The following is a 23,953-nucleotide window of genomic DNA, read 5'->3' as shown; positions in this document are numbered from 1 at the left end:
CTGATGTGAAGAGACAAGGCCTTCCCTCCTGCAGGGCCGAAGTTCCCTGGAAGGCAGGTCGGAGGAAGGACTTGGGTGCAGGTGGTCCTTCGTGGAAGTCTGGTTCGGGAGAGGGAGGTTGTCAGTTTCCTGAGAACATCTCTGCTTTGCTGTGTTTCTTCCTCTTTGTTATCTTTTGTCTCCATCTTTACAAGGCCTGTCTCTGTCATGGTGACAATAGTCATTTCAAAATCAATGACTGAGCACAGCCGTCTGCAAATCTGAGTCAGCACTTGGCATGGGTCAAGGAGAGATGCTCGAAAAAATAGCTATGAAGCGCTGGTGTGGCTTTTATGTTTTTCAAAAGGGACGTTATTTCCTAGGTCTGCATTATTATGGTAGAGTAGCCAATTGTTTCCGAATATAAAAGAGCATTTTAAAAAGTTGGACGTCGTTTGATTCAAGTGTGGCCGAGAGAAAACATTTTCTGTCTCTTGATCACCAAGAGATGGTATTTCTTCCAAGGAAATATCCAAGCAGTCCACATTTTGTTTTCTAAAGAAGAATATTGGCTTTCGCCTCAAGTGTTTTCCAAAGGAGATGCTGCGAACGTTCTCTGAGAATTGAGTGTTTTTCTCTGAGCTATGACGGCCAAATGTTTTAAAGATAGTTATATGAAACTTCAAAGCAGTGCAGTGCCCCCTGGTGGGGTAACTAGTACCAAGTCCACCCGTGATGTGAGCACCTCCCTTTTGCAGATGGCTCGAGAAAGCTCTCACCGCCCATTAACCCCAAAGATGCACCAACAAACTTCGACAATAATAACCAAATAGCCAGAGTTTCCAAATCACTTTCCCGGATAGGCAATAAAGTTAAAATGTTTGCCAAAACGTTGTTACCACGTAAGACTCATGCCACCCGAAATCAGACTCATGTATTTTCTGCCGAATTAAGAAATGTGAATTCCGCTTGCAGCTTTCTGTGACTCAGATAGGCATTTATCGATTCCTCTGAACTCTGCTCATTTCTCTGTAATATCTTTACTTCGTCTATCATAGTAAAAGTGTTTCTGGCAATGGTCTGTCTCTGGGGAACAGTAAATGGGGTTAAGATGATCAAAACCAGTAATTAGAAGCAGATTCATTTTTATGTGTTTGGCAAACCTTGCCTTTTGATAGAATTAGACATCTTGTCACATCTGAAATCAATGATAATTAGAAATGATGGATTATTTGCAAGAAAGCACAGCAAAGGCAGCCACTAGGCCTGCTTCCAAATTTAGAATAAATGCGTGAACAATTTAATAGTGACCAGTTATCTGTGAAATCTCTTCAATGTGTCAGGACTGCTGGTGGCATGGGATTTATTAGAGTAAGTCATGTAAAGTAGAATGAAATAGATTAAGTCCTTTTTATGAAATTAATGGTACCCATTAGACTGGGAGCTCCCAAGTCAAGGTTGGAGTTACCCTCTTTATAGATCCTCCCACTCTGAGTTGTCATTGGGGTCTTTAAGCTCTCATGCTGCAGACAAGCCTGTGGCTCAAATTAAAACAGCCACCAAGAATGATAAAGATTTAGAGAAGTGGTTATCAAGGGTCCTTAGATGTCTGCAGCTGTATTGTAAGATCCAGCGTTGGTGTGTTAGCCTGGGTCTTCAGAGAGCAAAGACCAAGATGGAATGTGATAAGAGATTGATTAGGGGAAATACTTTTTGGGAAAGTTGGCAGGAAGCTGGGGAAGGTGGGAAAAGTCTTCAAATCAGCAAGTCCAACTGTGAACAAAAGAGGGAAGGACGGGTGAGTGGAGGCATCTAGAACTCCAGGAAGTCTGGAACATTTGTAAATGTCCACTGGGAACCCTCAAGCCAAAGTCACCATCAAAGAAGCCCGGGTCTTCAGGGCAGCCTGTCTTCGTGTCTGGCCGGGTGGCCCCTGGGGGGCGGGGCGGTCCTCGGGGGGCGGGGCGGCCCTTGGGAGGAGGGGCGGCCCCGGGAGGCGGGGCGGCCCCTGGGGGGCGGGGCGGTCCCGGGAGGCGTGGTCTCAGCGCAGACCTGGTGGGGCCTCCAGGGGGCAGCAGCAGGGCCTTGGTCTGTCACACGCTTTTCGGGGCCACCACTGTCGGCCCTTTGCAGCCCACAGACCTCCTGCTCTGTGCACGTGTGGGGCGAGTCTCCCACCCGGTCCCCGTGGGACTCTCCGGGGCCGGGAGGGAGGCAGGGAGAGGGCTGCGTGGTGTTCAGTGGCTTTTACCAGATGTTCCATGTAATTAATTTCACATCAGCTGATCGTGGCAGTTTTTCTTGTGTTTCCCAATATTTATCCTTCTGCACCCTGTCGTTCCTTGTTTTCGCTTTGTTTACTTGTCGCGTTGGTTAGGAACGCTTGCAAAACGTGGAATGTTATTAGTGACGGAGAAGTTGCCTGACGCTTCTTTCTAAGCTTCGAGCGGGATACTGGCGTGGAGTGAAGAAATTGGCATTATTTCTAGACCATTGAGGGTATGGGACTTTTTAATGTTTTATTTTCAGTTTCCTTTGTTTTGGGGGAATTTAAACCAACGCATTTTAGCAGTCTACTGACGTGATTGTAAGCTCTGTCTGCTTTTCATCAATTTTACATCAGTAGATTTTACTGGGGTTTTACATCCCTGAGAGAAGTCACCTTCGGTCACAGGGAATAACTTGTAATACACTAAAAGGATCTGATCTTCTGATAGGATTTAACCCTGGTTACCTGTTTTATAGATAAAAAGGATTACTCCCTCAGATTCTTCTAAACCATTGATTTTCCTCACTTTGTTGAGCGTGCTTTGTGGTCTGTGCTGACCCAGGAGACCCCTCGCTGCTTTCCTGTCTGAGATAATCCCTTCTCCTGTTGACACTGACGTTCCTCGGGGGGCTCCTTCCCCCCCCCCCCCGAGGACACAGGTTTCTCTGAAGCCTTTAGGTCATGGCTGGCTTGTGTCCTACATCTGTCCGCTCATCAGTTTGCCGGTGACAAGCGAGGTGGCATTCTGCTTCTCCTCAGCACTTTTTCCAGAACGAGGCGTCCATCTCCCCTAATATGCTCCAGCTTTGAAACTGCTTGTATGTCACCCCTCCCGTTCTTTGCTGCAGGCACCTGGTTCATCCCTCCCCGGTTCTGGAAGTTTCTTACATTGCTGCTATTCTCCATGCTATCGAATATCAAATTTTCATACATGTCTGGGAAGTTAAATTTCTGTTGGTCACTCAGCCATTAAAAAAAAAAAAATGAAATAATGTCATTTGCAGCAACATGGATGGACCTAGAGATGATCATGCTAAGTGAAGTAAGTCAGACAGAGAAAGACAAATATATGATATCATTTTATATGTGGAATCTAGAAAAAGTACAAATGAACTTATTTACAAAACAGAGACTCACAGACATAGAAAGCAAACTACCAAAGGGGGAAGAAGGGGAGGGATAAGTTGGGAGTTTGGGATAAGCAAATACAAAGTACTATGTATGAAAGAGATAAACGAGGTCCTACTGTAGAGCACAGGGAACTATGTTCAATAGCTTGTACTAACCTACAGAGAAAAAGAATATGAAAAAGAATGTGTATGTGTGTGTATAACTGAGTCACTGTGCTGTACACCTGAAACTAACACAACATTGTAAATCCACTCTACTTCAATTAAAAAAAAAAGAAAAAAATACCCATTGGTCATTGTGACCACCCTTGTCCCCATCCCCCACTCCTAATTACTACAAAGAAAGAATGCAAGAAATCCCCCCCCCCCATTTTTTTTGTTTTCATTGTAATAATCATTTCAGTTATTCTGGGCTTGGCAGAGTTGATCCTGGGGATCCATCTTCATTGCAAGAGAACATTATTTAAGCGAATTTGCACGAGTGCTGGAATGTATGAAAAGCGTGACCGCCTCTCCGGCAGAGGCACGCCGTGTGCTTGGGCACAAGCCAGGGCTGCAGGGTCCGGAGGAGAGTGCTGATGCTGTGGAAGTGGCGGTGATCCTAGGACCTACCCCATCTGTTGCTGTCAAGCATAACGTAGGATCTGTTGAAGTGTGCAGCCCGCTCCACGGAACACGGGAGACATTTACTAAGTGATGGCGGACTTTATGATGATTTATGAAATTCTGGCAATCTGAGTGGTATCACCCAGGGATGTTAATTAAGATTAAAGCACCTAATATAGAGAAAGAGAGGAAGACTCAGTATAAAGCAATGGCTGTCCCACACCACCTTTAGGTAACTCAGGTTACTCTCCGCTGGTTCTCTGCCTTTCTGATGCTTCCTTTCTCTTTGCAAATCCATGTCATATACCTCAGGTGGGATTTGGGGAACAAAAATATTTTAAAAAGGAATATATGCTGCTCTTTGAGCAAAAAAAAAATTGGGGGGGTGGCAGTGATTGTCCCCAACCTTTAATTGGTCAAATTCTTGGGAGTAAAGCTATTGCAAATAGTGTTGGCAGTTAGCAATGCCCAGCTGATTTCTGTGGAAGTTTTAAAAAGTCAGCGTGTGACATTATTCTGATAGAGAAGACAGACACACACAAAACCCCGAACTACTCTTCAGAGAAAAAAAAAACCAATAAATGACTTTGTGACTTCTCTCCGGTAATGTTTCCTGGTCTTTCTTTCTAGTAAACCTTGAAAGAAAGCAAGAAAAAAAAAAAGAAAAAAAGGACACCTCTCCTTGAATTAGCATCTACCAGGTAATATGACAACCAGTTCAAATCAACATTACTAAAAAAAAATTTTTTTAAGTTAAAATGCCACAAATAGGAACAGATCAATACTGTAAAATGTCCTCGTTTCTCTCTGTAATTGATACACCCATTTTAGAATTTCAAAAATATCACAAGCATTGAATAAAGCTTTGAGAGGGAAAAAATGGATCAATGGGAACAACACGCCTGGCTTATTTTATAAGGAAGCTAGAGGCGCTACAAATTGGTTGCGTGGTGCCCTGCCGGAGCCAGCAGGCAAATCAGCAGGTCCTGATGGCGCGGCTGAGAGACTGAGAAAGAAAGAGACAAGACAAAGAGTGGGGTCGAGAGGGACGCACTTCAAGCCTGCAAGACGCTAGGCTAAAAGTCGCCGCCCGCTTTATTTTTCAAGTTACTTATATACTATTTCTACTTTTATTGATTTACTACATGTCCAGTTGTAAAAGACAAATGTCTCAATCTTTAAGGTTTACATTTTCTAGCAAAACATTTTAACTATAGCTTTTAAGATCCTTATCACTCCGGCCATAAACTAGATCCTACTTACCTAAATTCCTTAACCTCTCTGAAGCAGAGCATCTTAAAGAAAAACATTTGGTGGCTATATATCTTTATTAACTCTCGGGGTGGCGGGACAGGGAATGTCTCTTTGATCATTCCCAGAGCCCTGCTTCCAGCACTTTAAGGTTTTTAGGCCTTTTGTCTTTGCTTTCAGCCCTCAGGTTATGAGGTGGCTCCCCGCAGTGCCCCACATGTTGTAAAATCCTTGTCAATATCGCTGTCTCTATAAAATCATAGAACAGGATGGGGAGTGCTTGGGAAACATCAGTGTTGCCACAGGGCTATGCAAATGTTTCACATCGATGCACACAGGATCACCTGTGTTGCATACAGCACGTGCACGTGCACATGCTACGGAGACTGTGCACGGTTATACTCCCGCACCCAGAGGATCGCTTTACCAAAAGAACGAATGCAGCGGGTGTGAAACCAGTCTGGGGAAAGCTCAGTCTCCGGCTGAGCCCCAGGAGCCTTCCCTAATATCTGTGAGGTTGCTTTCATGTACCGATGATATTCGGGGTTGGATCGGTTGCCCGGAAAGTTAACCACGGCTACGTTTGATGGGCATGTACTGTGAGTCATGAATGTGGGGTCCTCGGCACGTGCCCCGGTGATTTCTAGAACCTGCTTTGACTTTGTGTCCTTCATCCCCGGAAATGTATTTTTTAAAAAAGATTTAAAGGGGGAGGGTACAGCTCAGTGGTAGAATGCATGCCTACCATGCACAAGGTCCTGGGTTCAGTCCCCAGTACCTCCACTTAAAGAAATAAAACCTAATTACCTCCCCCTCAAAAAAAGGAAGAGACAAGTAAGCAAATAATAAATAAATAAATAAAATAAAACAATGTTTAAAAGCAATGGCAAAAAAATAGATTTAATTTTTTTTATTGAGATTCATTTTGATTTTATTTTTATTAATAGAGTAAAAAGAACTCCTACTCCTGGCCATAATGAAATAATAGGACCAAAACCTTCCTGGTTTAGAGAACTTAAATAAATGGGAAAAGTATATATATGAAACAAGACTGTTATTTTTTAACACTGTTATTACGTTATGATTCCTGTACAGTAAACTACACATGTGTCAGATGTACGATTTGATGAATTTTGATAGAGGTACACAGCCATGAACCCACCACCACAATCAGGACAGCGAACAGCTCCATCACTCCCCAAGAGGTCCAAATTTTGAATTCCCCATTTATCCCTTCCCAAACCCTACGCATCCTGGTAACCATAAGTTTACTCTCTATGTCTGCGAGTCTGAAATGAGAATTTTAGACATTGGGCATCAGATATCAGGGCAGTGACCACTGAGAGATGAGGAATAAGTGAGGAGAGCCCTGGAGTGAGTAACTGTTTTAACTTGCTGCGTGGAGAGGCTTTCCGGGCTGGAAGGTGGAAAAGGAAACTCAGGCAGAACCCAGGTAGCTCCCAGTTGAGGAGCCAGAGTTAGGAGCCCAGAGAGACAAAATCCCCGAGACAAGAGAGAGCGACAGGAATTCAGCATCCATCTGCCAGACACACCGACCGCGTCTGCACTGTGCAGCACACGCAGGCGTGAACACAGCCTCCATCACAGACCTGTATCGCTCCTAGAGGAGAATTCAGGAGAAAACTTTGTGACCTGAAGGAAAGCATAGTTTTCTTTACTACACTATTGAAAGAATGATTCACTGTAGATTAAAAAAAGGATACTGCACTTGACTTAATAAAAATTAAGGTCTGCTATTCAAAAAACACTGTTAGGAGAATGAAGCAGGGGACAAGGTAGCTCCATGGTAGAGTGTGTGCTTAGCGAGCACGAGGTCCTGGGTTCAATCCCCAGTACCTTCAAAAGAGAGAGAGAGAGAGAAGGAACAGAGAAGAGTTCAGCTGGGGTAAATGTCTGTGAATTGTACGTCTCTGATGAAGGACTTGGATCCAGAATATATAAAAACTACCCCCCTCAGTAATATAAAGTCACATAGGCTAATAAAAAATGAAAAGGATGCGAAATAAAGCTGTAAAGACACTAAACATTATTACCCACAAGGGAAATGCAAATTAACACCGCGATGAGATACACTACGCTCCTGTTAGAATAGCTGAAGTTAAAAAGGTTGACTGGACAAAATATTGGAGAGGCTACAGAGCAACTGAAACACTCCTAGTGGGGATATAAAAATGTGATTTCTTTGGAATACTTTGGAAACAGTTTGGCAGTTTCTTTAAAAAGTTAAATAAACACCTCCCTATGACTTAGCTCTCCTTGCCCCAAAGTATTTACCCAAGAGAAATTAAAGCACATGTCCATACATTCTGCTTTCATTTTATGTGGATGATTACAGCATAAATTTACTTGCAACAGCCGAAAACTTGAGCCATCTTAAATGTCCATCAACAAACAGATACACTGTAGTATATCCATACGATGGAGTACTACTCAGCAGTAAAAAAGGAATGAGCAGTTGCCACATCCAGTAGCATAAATGGATAACCAAATACTCTGAATGAAAGAAAGCGTTTTTTTGAAATGACTACATAGTGGGATTCCAGTTATGTAAAATTATGCAAATATAAACTAATCTATAGTGACAGACAGCCAATCAGTGGTTGCCTGGAGTAGGAGGGAAGAATTACAAAGGGACATAAAGTAACTTTTGGAACTAAGGGGGATGCTCAATATCTTGACTGTGGTAGTGTTTTTTTTTTTTAAACATTTTTTATTGATTTATAATCATTTTACAATGTTGTGTCAAATTCCAGTGTTCAGCACAATTTTTCAGTTATTCATGGACATATACACACTCATTGTCACATTTTTTTCTCTGTGAGTTATCATAACATTTTGTGTATATTTCCCTGTGCTATACAGTGTAGTCTATTCTACAATTTTGAAATCCCAGTCTATCCCTTCCCACCCTCCACCACCCTGGTAACCACAAGTCTGTATTCTCTGTCTGTGAGTCTATTTCTGTCCTTTATTTACGCTTTGTTTTTGTTTGTTTGTTTGTTTTTGTTTTTGTTTTTTAGATTCCACATATGAGCGATCTCATATGGTATTTTTCTTTCTCTTTCTGGCTTCCTTCACTTAGAATGACATTCTCCAGGAGCATCCATGTTGCTGCAAATGGCATTATGTTGTCAGGTTTTTATGGCTGAGTAGTATTCCATTGTATAAATATACCACCTCTTCTTTATCCAGTCACCTGTTGATGGACATTTAGGCTGTTTCCATGTTTTGGCTATTGTAAATAGTGCTGCTATGAACATTGCAGTGCAGGTGTCATCCTGAAGTAGATTTCCTTCTGGATACAAGCCCAGGAGTGGGATTCCTGGGTCATATGGTAAGTCTATTCCTAGTCTTTTGAGGAATCTCCACACTGTTTTCCATAGTGGCTGCACCAAACTGCATTCCCACCAGCAGTGTAGGAGGGTTCCCCTTTCTCCACAGCCTCTCCAGCGTTTGTCATTTGTGGATTTTTGAATGACGGCCATTCTGACTGGTGTGAGGTGATACCTCATTGTAGTTTTGATTTGCATTTCTCTGATAATTAGTGATATTGAGCATTTTTTCATGTGCTTTTTGATCATTTGTATGTCTTCCTTGGAGAATTGCTTGTTTAGGTCTTCTGCCCATTTTTGGATTGGGTTGTTTATTTTTTTTCTTATTGAGTCGTATGAGCTGCTTATATATTCTGGAGATCAAGCCTTTGTCGGTTTCACTTGCAAAAATTTTCTCCCATTCCGTAGGTTTTCTTCTTGTTTTACTTCTGGTTTCCTTTGCTGTGCAGAAGCTTGTAAGTTTCATTAGGTCCCATTTGTTTATTCTTGCTTTTATTTCTTCTAGGAGAAAATTTTTGAGATGTATGTCAGATAATGTTTTGCCTATGTTTTCCTCTAGGAGGTTTATTGTATCTTGTCTCATGTTTAAGTCTTTAATCCATTTTGAGTTGATTTTTGTATATGGTGTAAGGGAGTGTTCTAGCTTCATTGTTTTACATGCTGCTGTCCAGTTTTCCCAACACCATTTGCTGAAGAGACTGTCTTTATTCCAATGTATATTCTTGCCTCCTTTGTCAAAGATGAGTTGACCAAAAGTTTGTGGGTTCATTTCTGGGCTCTCTATTCTGTTCCATTGGTCTGTATGTCTGTTTTGGTACCAATACCATGCTGTCTTGATGACTGTAGCTCTACAGTATTGCCTGAAGTCTGGGAGAGTTATTCCTCCAGCCTCTTTCTTTCTCTTCAGTAATGCTTTGGCAATTCTAGGTCTTTGATGGTTCCATATGAATTTTATTATGATTTGTTCTAGTTCTGTGAAATATGTCCTGGGTAATTGGATAGGGATTGCATTAAATCTGTAGATTGCCTTGGGCAGTGTGACCATTTTAACAATATTGATTCTTCCAATCCAAGAGCATGGGATATCTTTCCATTTTTTAAAGTCTTCTTTAATTTCCTTCATCAATGGTTTATAGTTTTCTGTGTATAATTCTTTCACCTCCTTGGTTAGATTTATTCCCAGATATTTTATTACTTTGGGTGCTATTTTAAAGGGGATTGTTTCTTTACTTTCTTCTTCTGTTGATTTATCGTTAGTGTAAAGAAATGCAACTGATTTTTGAACGTTAATTTTGTAACCTGCTATCTTGCTGAATTCTTCAATCAGCTCTAGTAGCTTTTGTGTGGACCTTTTAGGGTTTTCTATATATAGTAACATGTCATCAGCATATAATGACACTTTTACCTCTTCTTTTCCAATTTGGATCCCTTTTATTTCTTTCTCTTGCCTGACTGCTGTGGCTAGGACTTCCAGGACTATGTTGAATAGGAGTGGTGATAGTAGGCATCCTTGTCTTGTCCCAGATTTTAGTGGGAAGCTTTTGAGTTTTTCACCGTTGAGTACTATGCTGGCTGTAGGTTTGTCATATATAGCTTTTATGATGTTGAGATATGTTCCCTCTATACTCACTTTGGCGAGAGTTTTTATCATAAATGGGTGTTGAATTTTATCAAATGCTTTTTCTGCATCGATTGAGATGATCATGTGGTTTTTGTCCTTTCTCTTGTTGATGTGATGTATTACACTGATTGATTTGCGTATGTTGAACCAGCCTTGTGTCCCTGGGATGAACCCCACTTGGTCATGATGTATAATCTTTTTTATGTGTTGTTGGATTCTATTTGCTAAAATGTTGGTGAGGATTTTGGCATCTATGTTCATCAGTGATATTGGCCTATAATTCTCTTTTTTTGTAGTGTCTTTGCCTGGTTTTGGTATCAGGGTGATGGTGGCTTCATAGAATGAGTTTGGGAGTATTCCCCCCTTTTCAATCATCTGGAAGAGTTTGAGAAGGACTGGTATGAGTTCTTCTTTGTATGTTTGGTAGAATTCCCCAGTGAAGCCGTCTGGTCCTGGACATTTATTTGTAGGGAGGTTTTTAATTGCTATTTCTATTTCCTTTCTAGTGATCGGATTGTTCAAGTGTTCAGATTCTTCTTGATTCAGTTTTGGTGGACAGTATGTTTCCAGAAACTTGTCCATCTCCTCTAGGTTATCCAGTTTGGTTCCATATAGTTTTTCATAATATTCTCGTATGATATTCTGTATTTCTATTTTGTTTGTTGTAATTTCTCCATTTTCCTTTGTTATTTTGCTAATTTGTGCTCTCTCTTTTTTCTTCTTTGTGAGTTTGGCCAGAGGTTTGTCGATTTTATTTACTTTTTCAAAAAACCAGCTTTTGGTTTGGTTGATTTTTTCTATGGTCTTGTTAATCTCTATTGTATTTAATTCCTCTCTGATCTTTATTATTTCCTTCCTTCTGCTGCTTTTTGGGGCTTTTTGTTCTTCTTTTTCTAATTCATTCAGGTTAAATTGTTTATTTGAGATTGTTCTTCTTTTTTGAGGAAGGCCTGTATCGCTATAAACTTCCCTCTTAGCACTGCCTTTGCTGTGTCCCATAGGTTTTGAGTGGTTGTGCTTTCATTATCATTTGTCTCAAGGTATTTTTTAATTTCAGCTTTGATTTCCTCATTGATCCATTGTTTTTTCAATAACATATTGTTTAATCTCCATGCTTTCCTTTTTTTCTCCTTTGTTTCTCTGTTGTTGATTCCCAGTTTCATGGCATTGTGGTCAGTAAAGATGCTTGAGATAATTTCTATCTTCTTAAAATTGTTGAGGTTTCTTTTGTGCCCAAGTACATGATCGATCCTGGAAAATGTTCCATGTGCACTTGAAAAGAATGTATATCCTATTTTGGGGGGGTGTAATGCTCTGAAAATATCCACCAAATCTAGTTTTTCTATTGTAGTATTTAATTTCTCTGTTGCCTTGTTTATTTTCTGTCTGGAAGATCTGTCTAGTGACGTTAATGCAGTGTTAAAATCTCCAACTATGATTGTATTCCCATCAATATCCCCCTTTATCTTTGTTAGTAATTCTTGTATGTACTTAGGTGCTCCTATATTGGGTGCATATATATTAACGAGTGTAATATCCTCATCATGTATCACTCCTTTAATCATTATAAAATGTCCTTCTTTATTTTTCTTTATGGCCTTTGTTTTAAAGTCTATTTTGTCTGAAATCAGTACTGCAACACCTGCTTTTTTGGCTTTTCCATTTGCATGGAATATCCTTTTCCATCCTTTCACTCTCTATCTATATGTGTCCTTGTCCCTAAAGTGGGTCTCTTGTATGCAGCATATTGAAGGTTCTTGCTTTATTATCCAGTCTGCCACTCTGTGTCTTTTGACTGGAGCATTTAGTCCATTAACATTTACAGTAATTAATGATAGATGTGTGTTTATTGCCATTTTGAACTTATCTTTGCAGTTGAATTGGTATATCCTCTTTGTTCCTTTCTTCTTCCTTTTGTGGTTTGGTAATTTTCCTTTGTATTATCATGGACTTTATTTAATTTTTGTGACTCCTTTGTAAATTTTTGGCTTGTGGTTACCCTTTTTTGTAAATCTATCAACCCATTACTATAACTGTTTTTATTAAACTGATAGTAACATGATCTCAAACCCATCCTACTGTTAAAAAAATTTAAAAATGAAAGAAAAAAATATTCTATATTTCCCTGCCTCCCTCTCCCACTCTCAGTGATTTGTATGTCTTCTTTTATAATTTCATGTTTACTTTATTTGTAATTCATGAGTTATCACCTTTCCAGTTGTGTGTTTCTCATTTCTATAGCATCCTGCTGCTTTTCTATTTAGAATAGCCCTTTCAATATTTCTTTTAGCATGGGTTTAGTGTTGCTAAACTCCTGCAGCTTTTTTTTGTCTGTGAAACTCTTTATTTCTCCTTCTATCCTCAAGGATAGCCTTGCTGGATAAAGGATCCTAGGCTGCATCTTTTTTCATTCAGGGCTTTGAATATATCTTGCCACTCCCTTCTGGCCTGTAGTGTTTGTGTAGAGAAATCAGCTGAGAGCCTTATGGGGGTTCCCTTGTAACTTACTCTTTGCTTTTCTCTTGCTGCCTTTAGAATCATTTCTTTATCCTTGACTCTGGCCATCTTGATTATGATATGTCTTGGTGTGGGTCTATTTGGGTTCTTCCTGTTTGGGACCCTCTGAGCTTCCTGTACTTGGATATCTGATTCCTTCTTTAAGTTTGGGAAGTTTTCAGTCATGATTTCTTCAAAAACCTTTTCAATCCCCTTTGATCTTTCTTCTCCTTCTGGGACCCCTATTATGCGAAGATTGGGACGCTTTATATTATCCCATAGGTCCCTTATGCTATTTTCATTATTTTTTATTTGCTTCTCTTGTAGTTCTTCTGAATGGGTGCTTTCTATTGCCCTGTCTTCTAGATCACTAATTCGTTCCTCTGCATTATCTAGTCGGCTTTGCACAGCTATTAGATCATTCCTCATCTCTGTCAATGAGTTTACCCATTCTACTTGGCTCTTCTTTATAGCTTCAATTTCACTTTTGACATATTTTATATCTGTAAACACTATCTCTTTTAATTCCTTCAGCAATTCGATCACTCCTTTTTTGAAATCTTGATCTAGTAGGCTATCGATGTCTATTTCGTTGATCTTTCTTTCAGGGGATTTCTCTTGTTCTTTTAATTGGGAAAGGTTTTTCTGCTTCTTCATCTTGCTCATACCTCTCTGGCACTGTGGTTTATGGAGTGTCAGTTGTTTATTTTGGTCCTTAAGGAGTTTATCTATCTAATGCCTATTTAGGAATAGAACTTAGGAAAAAAAGAAAAAAAAATGAGAGAGAAAGAATTTTAAAAGAAGGGAGAAAGAGGGTTTGAAAACAGTGTATAATGAATAATAGAAGAGTGAGTTGAAGCAGAGTATTAATCAGGTTGAGACGTCCTTTTAAAACCTTTACAAAAAAAGGGGGGGGGGAGATGAATAGATGTATTTGAAACCTGTGTCTAATCAATAGAAGGACATCAAAACCCAAGAGAAATAGAAATGAATTAAGAAGTAAAGATTAAGAGAGTAATAGAAAATAGAACAGGTAAAAACAGATTTAAAAAAAAAGGGGGGGGGGGTTGTCGGTGTTCTCCTGGAGCCTGTGTGCTTTTAATGTGAAGTCTTTCTGTCTTCGTCCTGTTTTGGAAGCTCAGCTTGCTGTTTTCAGAGGCCCTCCGTTGGCGCCCTCTTCTGTGCTGCTCCCAGCACCTGTCGGCAAGCAGAGCGCGCCTCCTCCTAACACTGGGTCAGGTGCAGCTCTCTGCTGTGGGCGGGCGGGTCGCTGCCCCTCCGGATGCCGCAGTCAGATATTGCAGACTGGCCGGGTAGGAGGGCGGGTCGTGCCCCCTCCCAGCACCTCGGTCAGGGGCTGTGTTCCTGCCCGAAAGGCGGGGGGGCCGCTCTCGCTCTACCTGCCCCGCCGGTAGCTCCGCTGCTCTGTGCGGCTGCGTGCTCCGCCCTGGTCGGCGCTCTGCAGGTGGGCTCGGGGAAGACGGAGGGACAGCCCTGTCCCTGCTCCGAGCCAGAACCCAGCTCCTTGTTTGTCTTTGTGGAGCAAGTTCTCTGAGGGACCAGGATGGAAGGATCCTGTCTGCCCCGGGCTGCAGGCCAGTCTCAGTCTGGCCTTTGAGGCTGCTGAGCCCTTCGAGGCTGCTGAGCCCTTCGGTGCGGATGCAGGTTTCGTTACCCCCCCCCCCCCCCCGCCTGAGTGCTCAGCGCGGAGGATATGGCGGCTGTGCCTGAGCCCCGCCTCTCTTCCCCCGAAAACTTTCCGCGGGTTTTCAGAGATGGGGGTGCGCACCCTTCCCCCGAGAGCACATCAACCTTGCTGTTTTATGGAGGGCCCAGGTTGTTCTGCCCTGTGCACCCACAGCCACGGCGCGCAGCCCCTTGTAGTCCCCCAGGGTTGCCTCCGTGCAGCCGCCCCCGTCCTCCGCCCGGCTTGGGCAGCCTGGCCCTGCCCGCCGCTGCCAGCCCGCGTCTCAGGCTGGGTGTTGGGGGGACCCTCTGTGCCCGTTTAACTTAGTTCTGTCAGTCAAGGGCTGCTCTGTACAGATCCGAGCCTCGGAGGCTCCCCCTCCGTCCCGCTGGCCTCTCAGTTGGAGAGGGGAGACCCAGCGAGCAAGCGCCAGTCCTCCTTTGCCGCTCCCTCCCCGCGGGACCCGTCCCGCGCTGCTTTGCCTTTTGTGCTTTCTTTTTTCTTTTTCTCCTACCAGATTTTTGGCGTCTTTATCTTTTGAAGAGGGCGATGTTCTGTCGGAGTTCCACAGGTGCTCTGGTTGGCTGAGTGGGTCTGTAGATGTGGGTCTTGGTGTATTTGTGGGAGAGGGTGACCTGCGAGCGTCCTTCTACTCCGCCATCTTCTCCCGGAAGCCCCTGTGGTAGTGTTTAATGGATACAAACATGTCAAAGTTTTTCAAACTGCATGCTGTCGATATATAGAGTTTATTATATGTGAATTACAAATCAATAATGCTGTAAAAAAGGCAATTTCGAAGGATAATATAGCATCATTTAAATAGGAGGAAATAAATTAGTCTATGTGAAATCACATGTAATTAGGTAACCAAATTGCTTCTCTGCCATGCGAAAGTGACAAAATTAAAAGTATTGCTTTCCTTAAGCAATTCACTTAGAACCCTACCAGAGTCAAATTTTTGAGTCTGCACTTTGCTTAAAGGAAAACAAAATAAGGATTAATCATGCAATTTTTAGCTTAAGGTTGAGCCGATGAGTTTAATTTCCCAATTTATTTTTTTGGGAAACATGATTTGCATATATAAATACATATGCGGTTGTATTTTTAATATTGCCTTTAGTGTTATTTATACAGAGATAACAAGAGATGCGTTATTCACTTCTAACGCACCCGGCAGTCCCTGGGTGGCACCAGCTCTGGTGTCTGGTGGTACCCGTGTTAGACTCGGGGTGGGGAGGATTTATGGTAGGAAAGTCTCATTACTGGCTTTGCGTGGATTCTGTTAATCTGGAGTTTTTCTGTGAAACAAAAATGATTTAGGTTTACTTTGACAACATCAGTACAGACGTTTAATCACTATTATCTTACCACGATGTTGTAAATTGGGGGCAGTACATACATAGAGGCAAACCACGTTTACCCGACTTATATTCATAGCAGACATCACTAGTCGATCATGACTCTCTGACCCGGCTCTGCTCTCTGAATCCCTCTCATCACGTGAAAACAAACACCACCTACAGGGGAGTGTGCGTGGCAGCCGACACCAGTTTGCTATTTCACCTCTAGAGAATTCTGCAGGCGTCAACTGCTCTGCTCTTGTGCAGCCTGGGGTAAGATGTGTAACAGCTGCCAAATATTAGGACACTTGTTAAGTGTGACAATGGCGATGCATTTCCCATTACGTAAATGCCTATTTTCATACAAACGTTCATTAGAGAAAATTGGGAAGACAGCCCACAATTACAGAGTAAAGTCATTATTGTACAGAATCCCTCCACCAAGATAAAAACATCAGTGTTATCTTTAAGTGATCTTTTTGAGATTGTATATATGATGTAATATCATATATTATATAATATCATATATTATATCATATATCATGGCATATATCATATATATTATATCAGATATCATATATCATATATAATATAATATAATATATATTATATCATATATTATATCATATATTATATCATATATATCATGTATTTATATCATATATATATAATTTCTGGAGATCTCCTTTGGGTTTTTCTCTCCATATCTCTACTGAAACTCACACTTTCCACACAGAAGCTCAGGAGGACAGGAGACTTTCAGTGCGTGGATGTTGGGGAAAGGCAACAGAACCAGTTTGCACTGGCTGCTGCTTCTGCTTGGATCAAATCAGACTCCCCGTGTGTGCAGAGATGGGGGACAGACAGTGGCGTGAGTTTTGGAGTCAGGGCAGGACTTACATCCTAGCTCTGGCAGAAAGAGCGTCTGCTGTCTCAGACGACTCGAGGGCCAGGTGTCTCAGCCAGCTCTCCGATCCTTAGACACAGACTCAGAGAAGGAATGAAGGCGACCCTGGGCGGGCTGGGGTGGATTTCCTGCCGTCCTGGATGACTCGGGGCTCAGGAGAGGAATGAAGGTGAAACGTAGAACAAAAATGATGATTTGGGGGGAAATTCTCCCAAACCTGAATTTGTAAACTAAGATCCAAACCCACCATCCAAGTGGGATCCTGAAATAGCATCCATGACCTTGAAAAGAAACAAACAAAAAAACCCATAAAACCAACAAAAATAAAACTGAAGTATCATTGACTTAATGTGGTTTATTTCTTGATTTTTTGTTTTTAAATTAATTTTTATGCTTTTATTCTTTTTAATTTTACTGATGTGCTTTTATGGTCCTTCTTTTCTTGAGTATCTGAAATAAGCCCCACCCACCCACTGCTGGGTTACTGGCACCTCGAGCTCTGGGAGAAATGGGAGAGCTGATTATTTGTTAGCAGGAGGTAAAATGTGACTGTCAACAAAATAAAAAAGAACCTCCACGTGGAACCAAATCCTTCCTTTCATGGCCGCCTTTCTTTATGTCTCCTGGGTCATTTCGTAGGAACCTCGTTGATTGCCTTCAGCCCCAAGGCTCCCAACACCTTCCTGTAAAACATACTCCAAGGCAGGGGTTAAGTGAAGGCGGTATGACTGCGTTTTTTTTATTATTGCTATGATTGTTGCTTCCATAAAGGCAGCCTAAGTACCCCGTTTGTTACAATTATAGTCTAGTAATAAAGGAGCATCCTAAGTGAAGCAAACACTATCGCCTGTCTAAGCTCAGATGGAATTTTATGTTAGAAATTAGCATCACCAGCCTTTATCCCGAATTGAGCTGTAAAAGAGCCAGACATTCAAGGACCAAATCCCGGCATTTATCACTGCACACTACTTTGTTCTTTTTTCTGAAAAAACAAACAAACAAATGTTTCTAACGCCTGTAATAAGGCTCCAAATTCCCAGTTTTATACAAATGGTCCTCTCAAAAGTTATTGCAGGTGAGAACTTACCAGCCAAATCAGTGGTTCAGTGTCTCTACAATAATCAAAGTTTTCTAGACACGATTACTCGCGTCTTCGCACGCCAGCATGACGGGGATTCGAGTGTGCAAGCCTGTGGCTGTGAACGGAGAGAACCAAGAATAGAATATATTCCTTTGACTCTAAACTGCCCCCTGTTTTCATAGTAATTTAGTGACACCTTTTCAGGAATAGATACATACCCTCCTGTAATGAAAACAGTATTAACCTTCTATCCAGTAGCATCTCTCCATCCCTGAAAAGCTGCTGCTGCTTCAGTGATGTGTTAATTTTCTGACACCTTTTCTGCACCTGAGAATCCTGCAGGTGACCCCAGATTGAGTTTCAAAGATGGACCAGACACCGGTGATTGGACTCAACCATCCGCCCACCCCTGGATGCTCCATTTCGTCTGCATTTCAAAGAGGACGATTCAGAGGCCGGGACACATTAATTAACTTTTTCAAAATCAAACATCTGGTGGACCGTGGAGACAAAGGCATCGAGGAGCTTGGAGAACGACACCTGGTCTAATTTCTGTGACTCGTCATTTTACACCTGAGATCCACGTGCGACCTTTGTCCCTGGCCCTCGTGTCCTGAGAAAACTCTTACAGGTGCAGAACCAGCAAGCCCCCGAAGTCTGGGACTCTGCGGAAGTGACCCCGGTGTGATGCACAGTCTACGTTCCCCACCCCCCCAACCAGGGTCTTTTCTATAATTCGCCATGTAACTAATTATTTGAAAACCAGCAAGTGCTCCTCAAAGCCTCGAGGGAAGTAAACAAACCGTAATAATGGATTTATTAGTTTAATGAGTTAATTCTCTCGCACGTTCCATCGGGCAGCTAGGAAGCCAAATGAAGCTAATTATGTGGGGTTGACAAATAAAAAGTCAAGATGGTCAATTAATTAAAAGGCCCCGAGGACGAGCAACTGGGGGTTTCCTTCATCTCGGAGGAGGAGGGAACAGGTGGGAGGCTCAGCCTCCTTCGCAGCCTGGCACCAGGGAGCTGCTGTGGGTGTTTTTTTTAGCATTTTATATGTGTGTATGTGTGTGTATATATATATATATATGTAGAGAGAGAGGGAGATTGATATATATTGGTTGCGTGATTGATTGATTGAAGTAGAGTCGGTTCACGATGTTGTGCTCATTTGTGGTGCACACATAGCGGTTCAGTTATACATAAATACATATTGGGGTTAGCAGATAATACACTGCTGTATGTAAAACAGATAAACAGCAAGCCCTACTCTACAGCACAGGGAGCTAGATTCAATACCTCGGAGTATCCTATAATGGAAAAGAATACGAAAAGGAATGTATATACGGATCAGTGTTTTAAGGAAAATGCTCTTCCTGTGTTCTGTCTACTCACAGAATCCTCTGTTCTGTTTCTAAGACTTCTGATCACCAAATGTTGACACTGAGCAGGACCCTGCGGGGCCTTTCCGAGGAACAGACCCCACCCCAGGTCCCCGGAAGGCCCCAGAAGGTCCTGCTCGGTTGCAGAATGGTTCAGTCACGCGGAGTCCTTTGCTCCGTTGCCCTCAATCAGTCGCTTAGTCACTAAGCTTCACTAACTTCGACAGACTAAGGCCCTTTCCTTCCCGGCATGTCTAAAGGGATCACACAGTGCTTCGGAATAGGGAAGCCAACAGTATGTGTGTGCGTGTTACTTAAAGGAACAAATTAAATGGCTGGAATTCATCAGTGAGCAATGTTGTTAGTATCCATTGGGAGAAAAAAATCTTACCCACGCTGAGCAAAACTCCTCTTTCCTTAATACACATCGCTGCATGTTTCAAACTGGTGACATCAATTAAACCCAGGGTTCTCTCTGAACTAATGCTGGGGTGTCTTCATCCTTTCGGTTTCCATCCAGATCGAAAGTCTCAGCCTCCCTTGATTAGTGGCAGTGGGTCAGCTGACTTGCACAAAACTCACGGTCCCTTCTAATGAGCTGCTCCAAACGTATTCTGCTTGGGTTTTTCAACCCGGTCACAGGAAGGAAGATAGAATTGCTTTCAAGCAGCCACTTTAGAAAGGCCAGGACTTAAACAAAGTGACGCCTTGATACCCTCCTTTGTTCCGTGCTGGAGGTGGGAATGGTCGGTTCGTGGAGACTGTCCGATTTTACTAACACTTCTCTTCTCTCTGATGCTTCAGAGATTCTGGGGCAGGGCCGGTGGGGAGGGGACTGGAGAGGAGGTTCTCCCAATGTCTCTCTCTCCTTCTTTCTTTCTGCAGGGGAGCAAAATTTACCACCCCCAAAATGTCTCTTTGGCTTGTGGATTATTTTGAGCTGAAAACTATCAAAACCCAAAAGACTCAGGAAGACCTTTGACCTTCCCCCTAGCTGCCTAAAAGAGTGCAGACAGGGACCTACTCTAAACAGGGAGATATCTTAATAGATAATTACAGTATGAACTCAGTGTGTAGATGGGAGGGAACCTGCAAAACCTGTTTATGAAAGTTCCTCTCTGTGTCCCATGTGAGTTATAATGCTGCGCTTGCTGTAAGTCATTAAAATGTGGGTGCGGGGCAATTTGTTGTACAGCAAAACCTCGCTTGTCCTGACTAACAGAATGGATGAACATGCAGAAGAATGGCTGTCATTCTGCCACGGCTAACACTTCGTCCTGTGTGTTTATAGAGCTGTTTCCTCTCCTCTAACTGTGCATTCCGTGGATGAAGAACGTCTCAGCTGTATCAGGAAACAAAGGATGCTGTGGCCACTGCAGCCCTCTCCCCCTTCTCCGACTAAGCACCCCGAGGGGATTCATGATGGAGGAAACAGAATACTGGCCGTAGATAGTTAAGGTGCAGATCAAAGGAATGATTTGAACAAGTCCAGAGTCTTGCATCTTCCCATACATAGGAAGCCCTAAATTCATTGACATTAACTTGAGATGTCTTTCTTCTTTAATAAACAGTAATCTTTAGATAATCTGACTACTTGGGGGTTTTGTTTTGTTTTTGTTTATGTTTTTCAAAATGTCCTACATCTCCTGGCTCCTCCCTTACCTCTTCAGAGCCATCTGAGAGGCTGCCTCTCAAGCTCAAGTTCTCTGCAAGGCCACTGAATAAAACGTAATTCTCAGCCTTTAGGTTGTGCATTTTTTTTCAGTCCACGACTTTATATACACACGTACATGTTCCACATCTATGCATATACACGTATGTCCATGAATGTGTATACGTGTGTATTTGTGTATTTACGTGTCTCGGATACACACATGCTGAGAGGGAGTTATGGATGTAACTGTAGGCGCAGCTGGACCACAGGTAGGAGGGCAGATGTGCAGACAGTTATGTAGGCAGACGTAGATGTCTTGTTCAATCCAGGTCCATCCACACACCTCACACCTACTGGCCCTCAACAAGTTCTTATAAAACAAACGCACGAGCGCTAGACTTCTAAGTTTGGAGAGCTGCTTATGTATTCATGAGTGTGAGCCCACTCCAGGGAAGGGAAAATATCTCTGTCTTTCTTTCCTGGCACATGGCCTGCTGACCCTGGAAACTTATTTGTGTTTGACGAATATTTATGAAAACTGCCACTTTAATTAAAATATAAAAGCCGCCAGCTAAATTAATTGGGCTGAAGCAAAAAAAAACCCACTTGCACTCTAGAAGATAACAAGTGAGGGGCAGCGGTTGACTTTGCTCAGAGCCACGGAAAAGAATTCAGGAGTTAAGAGCTGGGGAAGGGACACAGCGCAGAAGCATCTCTGAAGCAGCAGACTTGGAAAGTCTGCACAGGGACTCGCTGGCCTGAGTCTCCAGGGAATAGGGCTGGGTTCAAGCAGACATCCTGACAGGTCCCCTCTAAGTAGGCCACTATGTCGCCCAAAGGCCAGCGGCCACATCCTGAGGGCACACAGAGCACCTCCTCTGTTTTCACTCGATTCCCCACAAACCTGCAGGACACATGACCAGACCCCACAGTATTCAGTCATTGTGATCTCAGCACAGACCACATTTACCACCAACTGACCTCTCCAAACACCTGCTGCTGACGGGGAACAGGAGCAAGTATTCATTAAGGACTGATGAGAAGGCGATGTGAGGGGCGAGGCACTGTTTTTCTCCAACCCCTTATGGTCGCTATGTTGATTTTCTTAAACTGTATTTTCTCACCAGGTTGCTTGGCCAGATCTCCTTCCATAAAGTTGCACGAAGCCCCTTGGTCCTGGGTGCTTAGGAGAGGACACCTGTCGCACAGAGTGTCCTGGATTTTCCCTCCTGGATCACAGCACTGAGAAGGTAAAGTGACTTCGGGGTCCACCTGATTTTCTGTCCACATTTGCATCTCAAGATGGCGCGTTGGGTCAGTCCGCACCCTGCTGACCCGGGAGAAAGCAAATCCATCCTCATTCCAGCCACCCCTCCGGGCCCCCCTTCCTGCGGCATTTCAGCAGGTGGGGGCGCTGGGCGGGGATGGGGCACTGAGACCTGTGTCAAGGACACCCTGGGTTTGCTCGCGGGGGCAGCACCATTGGAAAGGTCTCGTCTCTCATTTCAGTGAAGAAGAGCCTTTTGTAATGTGGCTCAGTTCTACTTTATTGAGTTTGAGGCTGCGTGTTCATAGAAAATTCATCCTTTTGTTGTAGTCTCTGAGGAGAATTAGAAGGCACGAAACCAAACGAGTGAATCATCACAATATTTTTAATTAAATATTACCAGGTGAAGACACTTGAGAAGATTTTCATTATTTAGAGACACAGACAGGCAAAGATTTCAATTATGTCTGACCGTATCTACTACTTTCAACATTGAAAAAGTGCCACGGAATAAAAAATGGAATGCACCCTACTGATGCGATTTTGAGAATAATTCATTCGCTTTTCATTCACTTGACTGTAATTGGTAGAAATTTAATGTGGGCAGTCAATTAGAAGCTTTTAAAGACTAAAACTTACGGGTAAGAAATCCTACCCGTGGTGGGTAAGTGTAGTTATTTCAGTCATCAGAGGAGAAAAGTAGTCTAAAGAAAATTAACGTTCAAAAATCAGTTGCATTTCTTTACACTAACGATAAATCAACAGAAGAAGAAAGTAAAGAAACAATCCCCTTTAAAATAGCACCCAAAGTAATAAAATATCTGGGAATAAACCTAACCAAGGAGGTGAAAGAATTATACACAGAAAACTATAAACCATTGATGAAGGAAATTAAAGAAGACTTTAAAAAATGGAAAGATATCCCATGCTCTTGGATTGGAAGAATCAATATTGTTAAAATGGTCACACTGCCCAAGGCAATCTACAGATTTAATGCAATCCCTATCCAATTACCCAGGACATATTTCACAGAACTAGAACAAATCATAATAAAATTCATATGGAACCATCAAAGACCTAGAATTGCCAAAGCATTACTGAAGAGAAAGAAAGAGGCTGGAGGAATAACTCTCCCAGACTTCAGGCAATACTGTAGAGCTACAGTCATCAAGACAGCATGGTATTGGTACCAAAACAGACATACAGACCAATGGAACAGAATAGAGAGCCCAGAAATGAACCCACAAACTTTTGGTCAACTCATCTTTGACAAAGGAGGCAAGAATATACATTGGAATAAAGACAGTCTCTTCAGCAAATGGTGTTGGGAAAACTGGACAGCAGCATGTAAAACAATGAAGCTAGAACACTCCCTTACACCATATACAAAAATCAACTCAAAATGGATTAAAGACTTAAACATGAGACAAGATACAATAAACCTCCTAGAGGAAAACATAGGCAAAACATTATCTGACATACATCTCAAAAATTTTCTCCTAGAAGAAATAAAAGCAAGAATAAACAAATGGGACCTAAGGAAACTTACAAGCTTCTGCACAGCAAAGGAAACCAGAAATAAAACAAGAAGACAACCTACGGAATGGGAGAAAATTTTTGCAAGTGAAACCGACAAAGGCTTGATCTCCAGAATATATAAGCAGCTCATACGACTCAATAAGAAAAAATAAACAACCCAATCCAAAAATGGGCAGAAGACCTAAACAAGCAATTCTCCAAGGAAGACATACAAATGATCAAAAAGCACATGAAAAAATGCTCAATATCACTAATTATCAGAGAAATGCAAATCAAAACTACAATGAGGTATCACCTCACACCAGTCAGAATGGCTGTCATTCAAAAATCCACAAATGACAAATGCTGGAGAGGCTGTGGAGAAAGGGGAACCCTCCTACACTGCTGGTGG

The 23,953-nt window shown here is 42.3% G+C and overlaps 1 long non-coding RNA gene across 1 annotated transcript in view; it reads left to right on the top strand.

The window, feature by feature from the left end:
* The window catches only part of LOC116660874, a 128,116-nt gene that overhangs the window by 84,155 nt on the left and 20,008 nt on the right, over nucleotides 1-23,953 (top strand). Inside the window, exons 6-7 of the long non-coding RNA XR_004316515.1 lie at nucleotides 4,615-4,685; nucleotides 21,884-22,006. This is a non-coding gene — a long non-coding RNA (uncharacterized LOC116660874). The remainder of the gene's footprint in view (nucleotides 1-4,614; nucleotides 4,686-21,883; nucleotides 22,007-23,953) is intronic.

This window comes from Camelus ferus, chromosome 32, assembly GCF_009834535.1.
Source record: "Camelus ferus isolate YT-003-E chromosome 32, BCGSAC_Cfer_1.0, whole genome shotgun sequence".
NCBI lineage: Eukaryota > Metazoa > Chordata > Mammalia > Artiodactyla > Camelidae > Camelus > Camelus ferus.
Note: the sequence above shows the minus strand (reverse complement) of the source record. Positions and strands in the feature narration are given on the sequence as shown.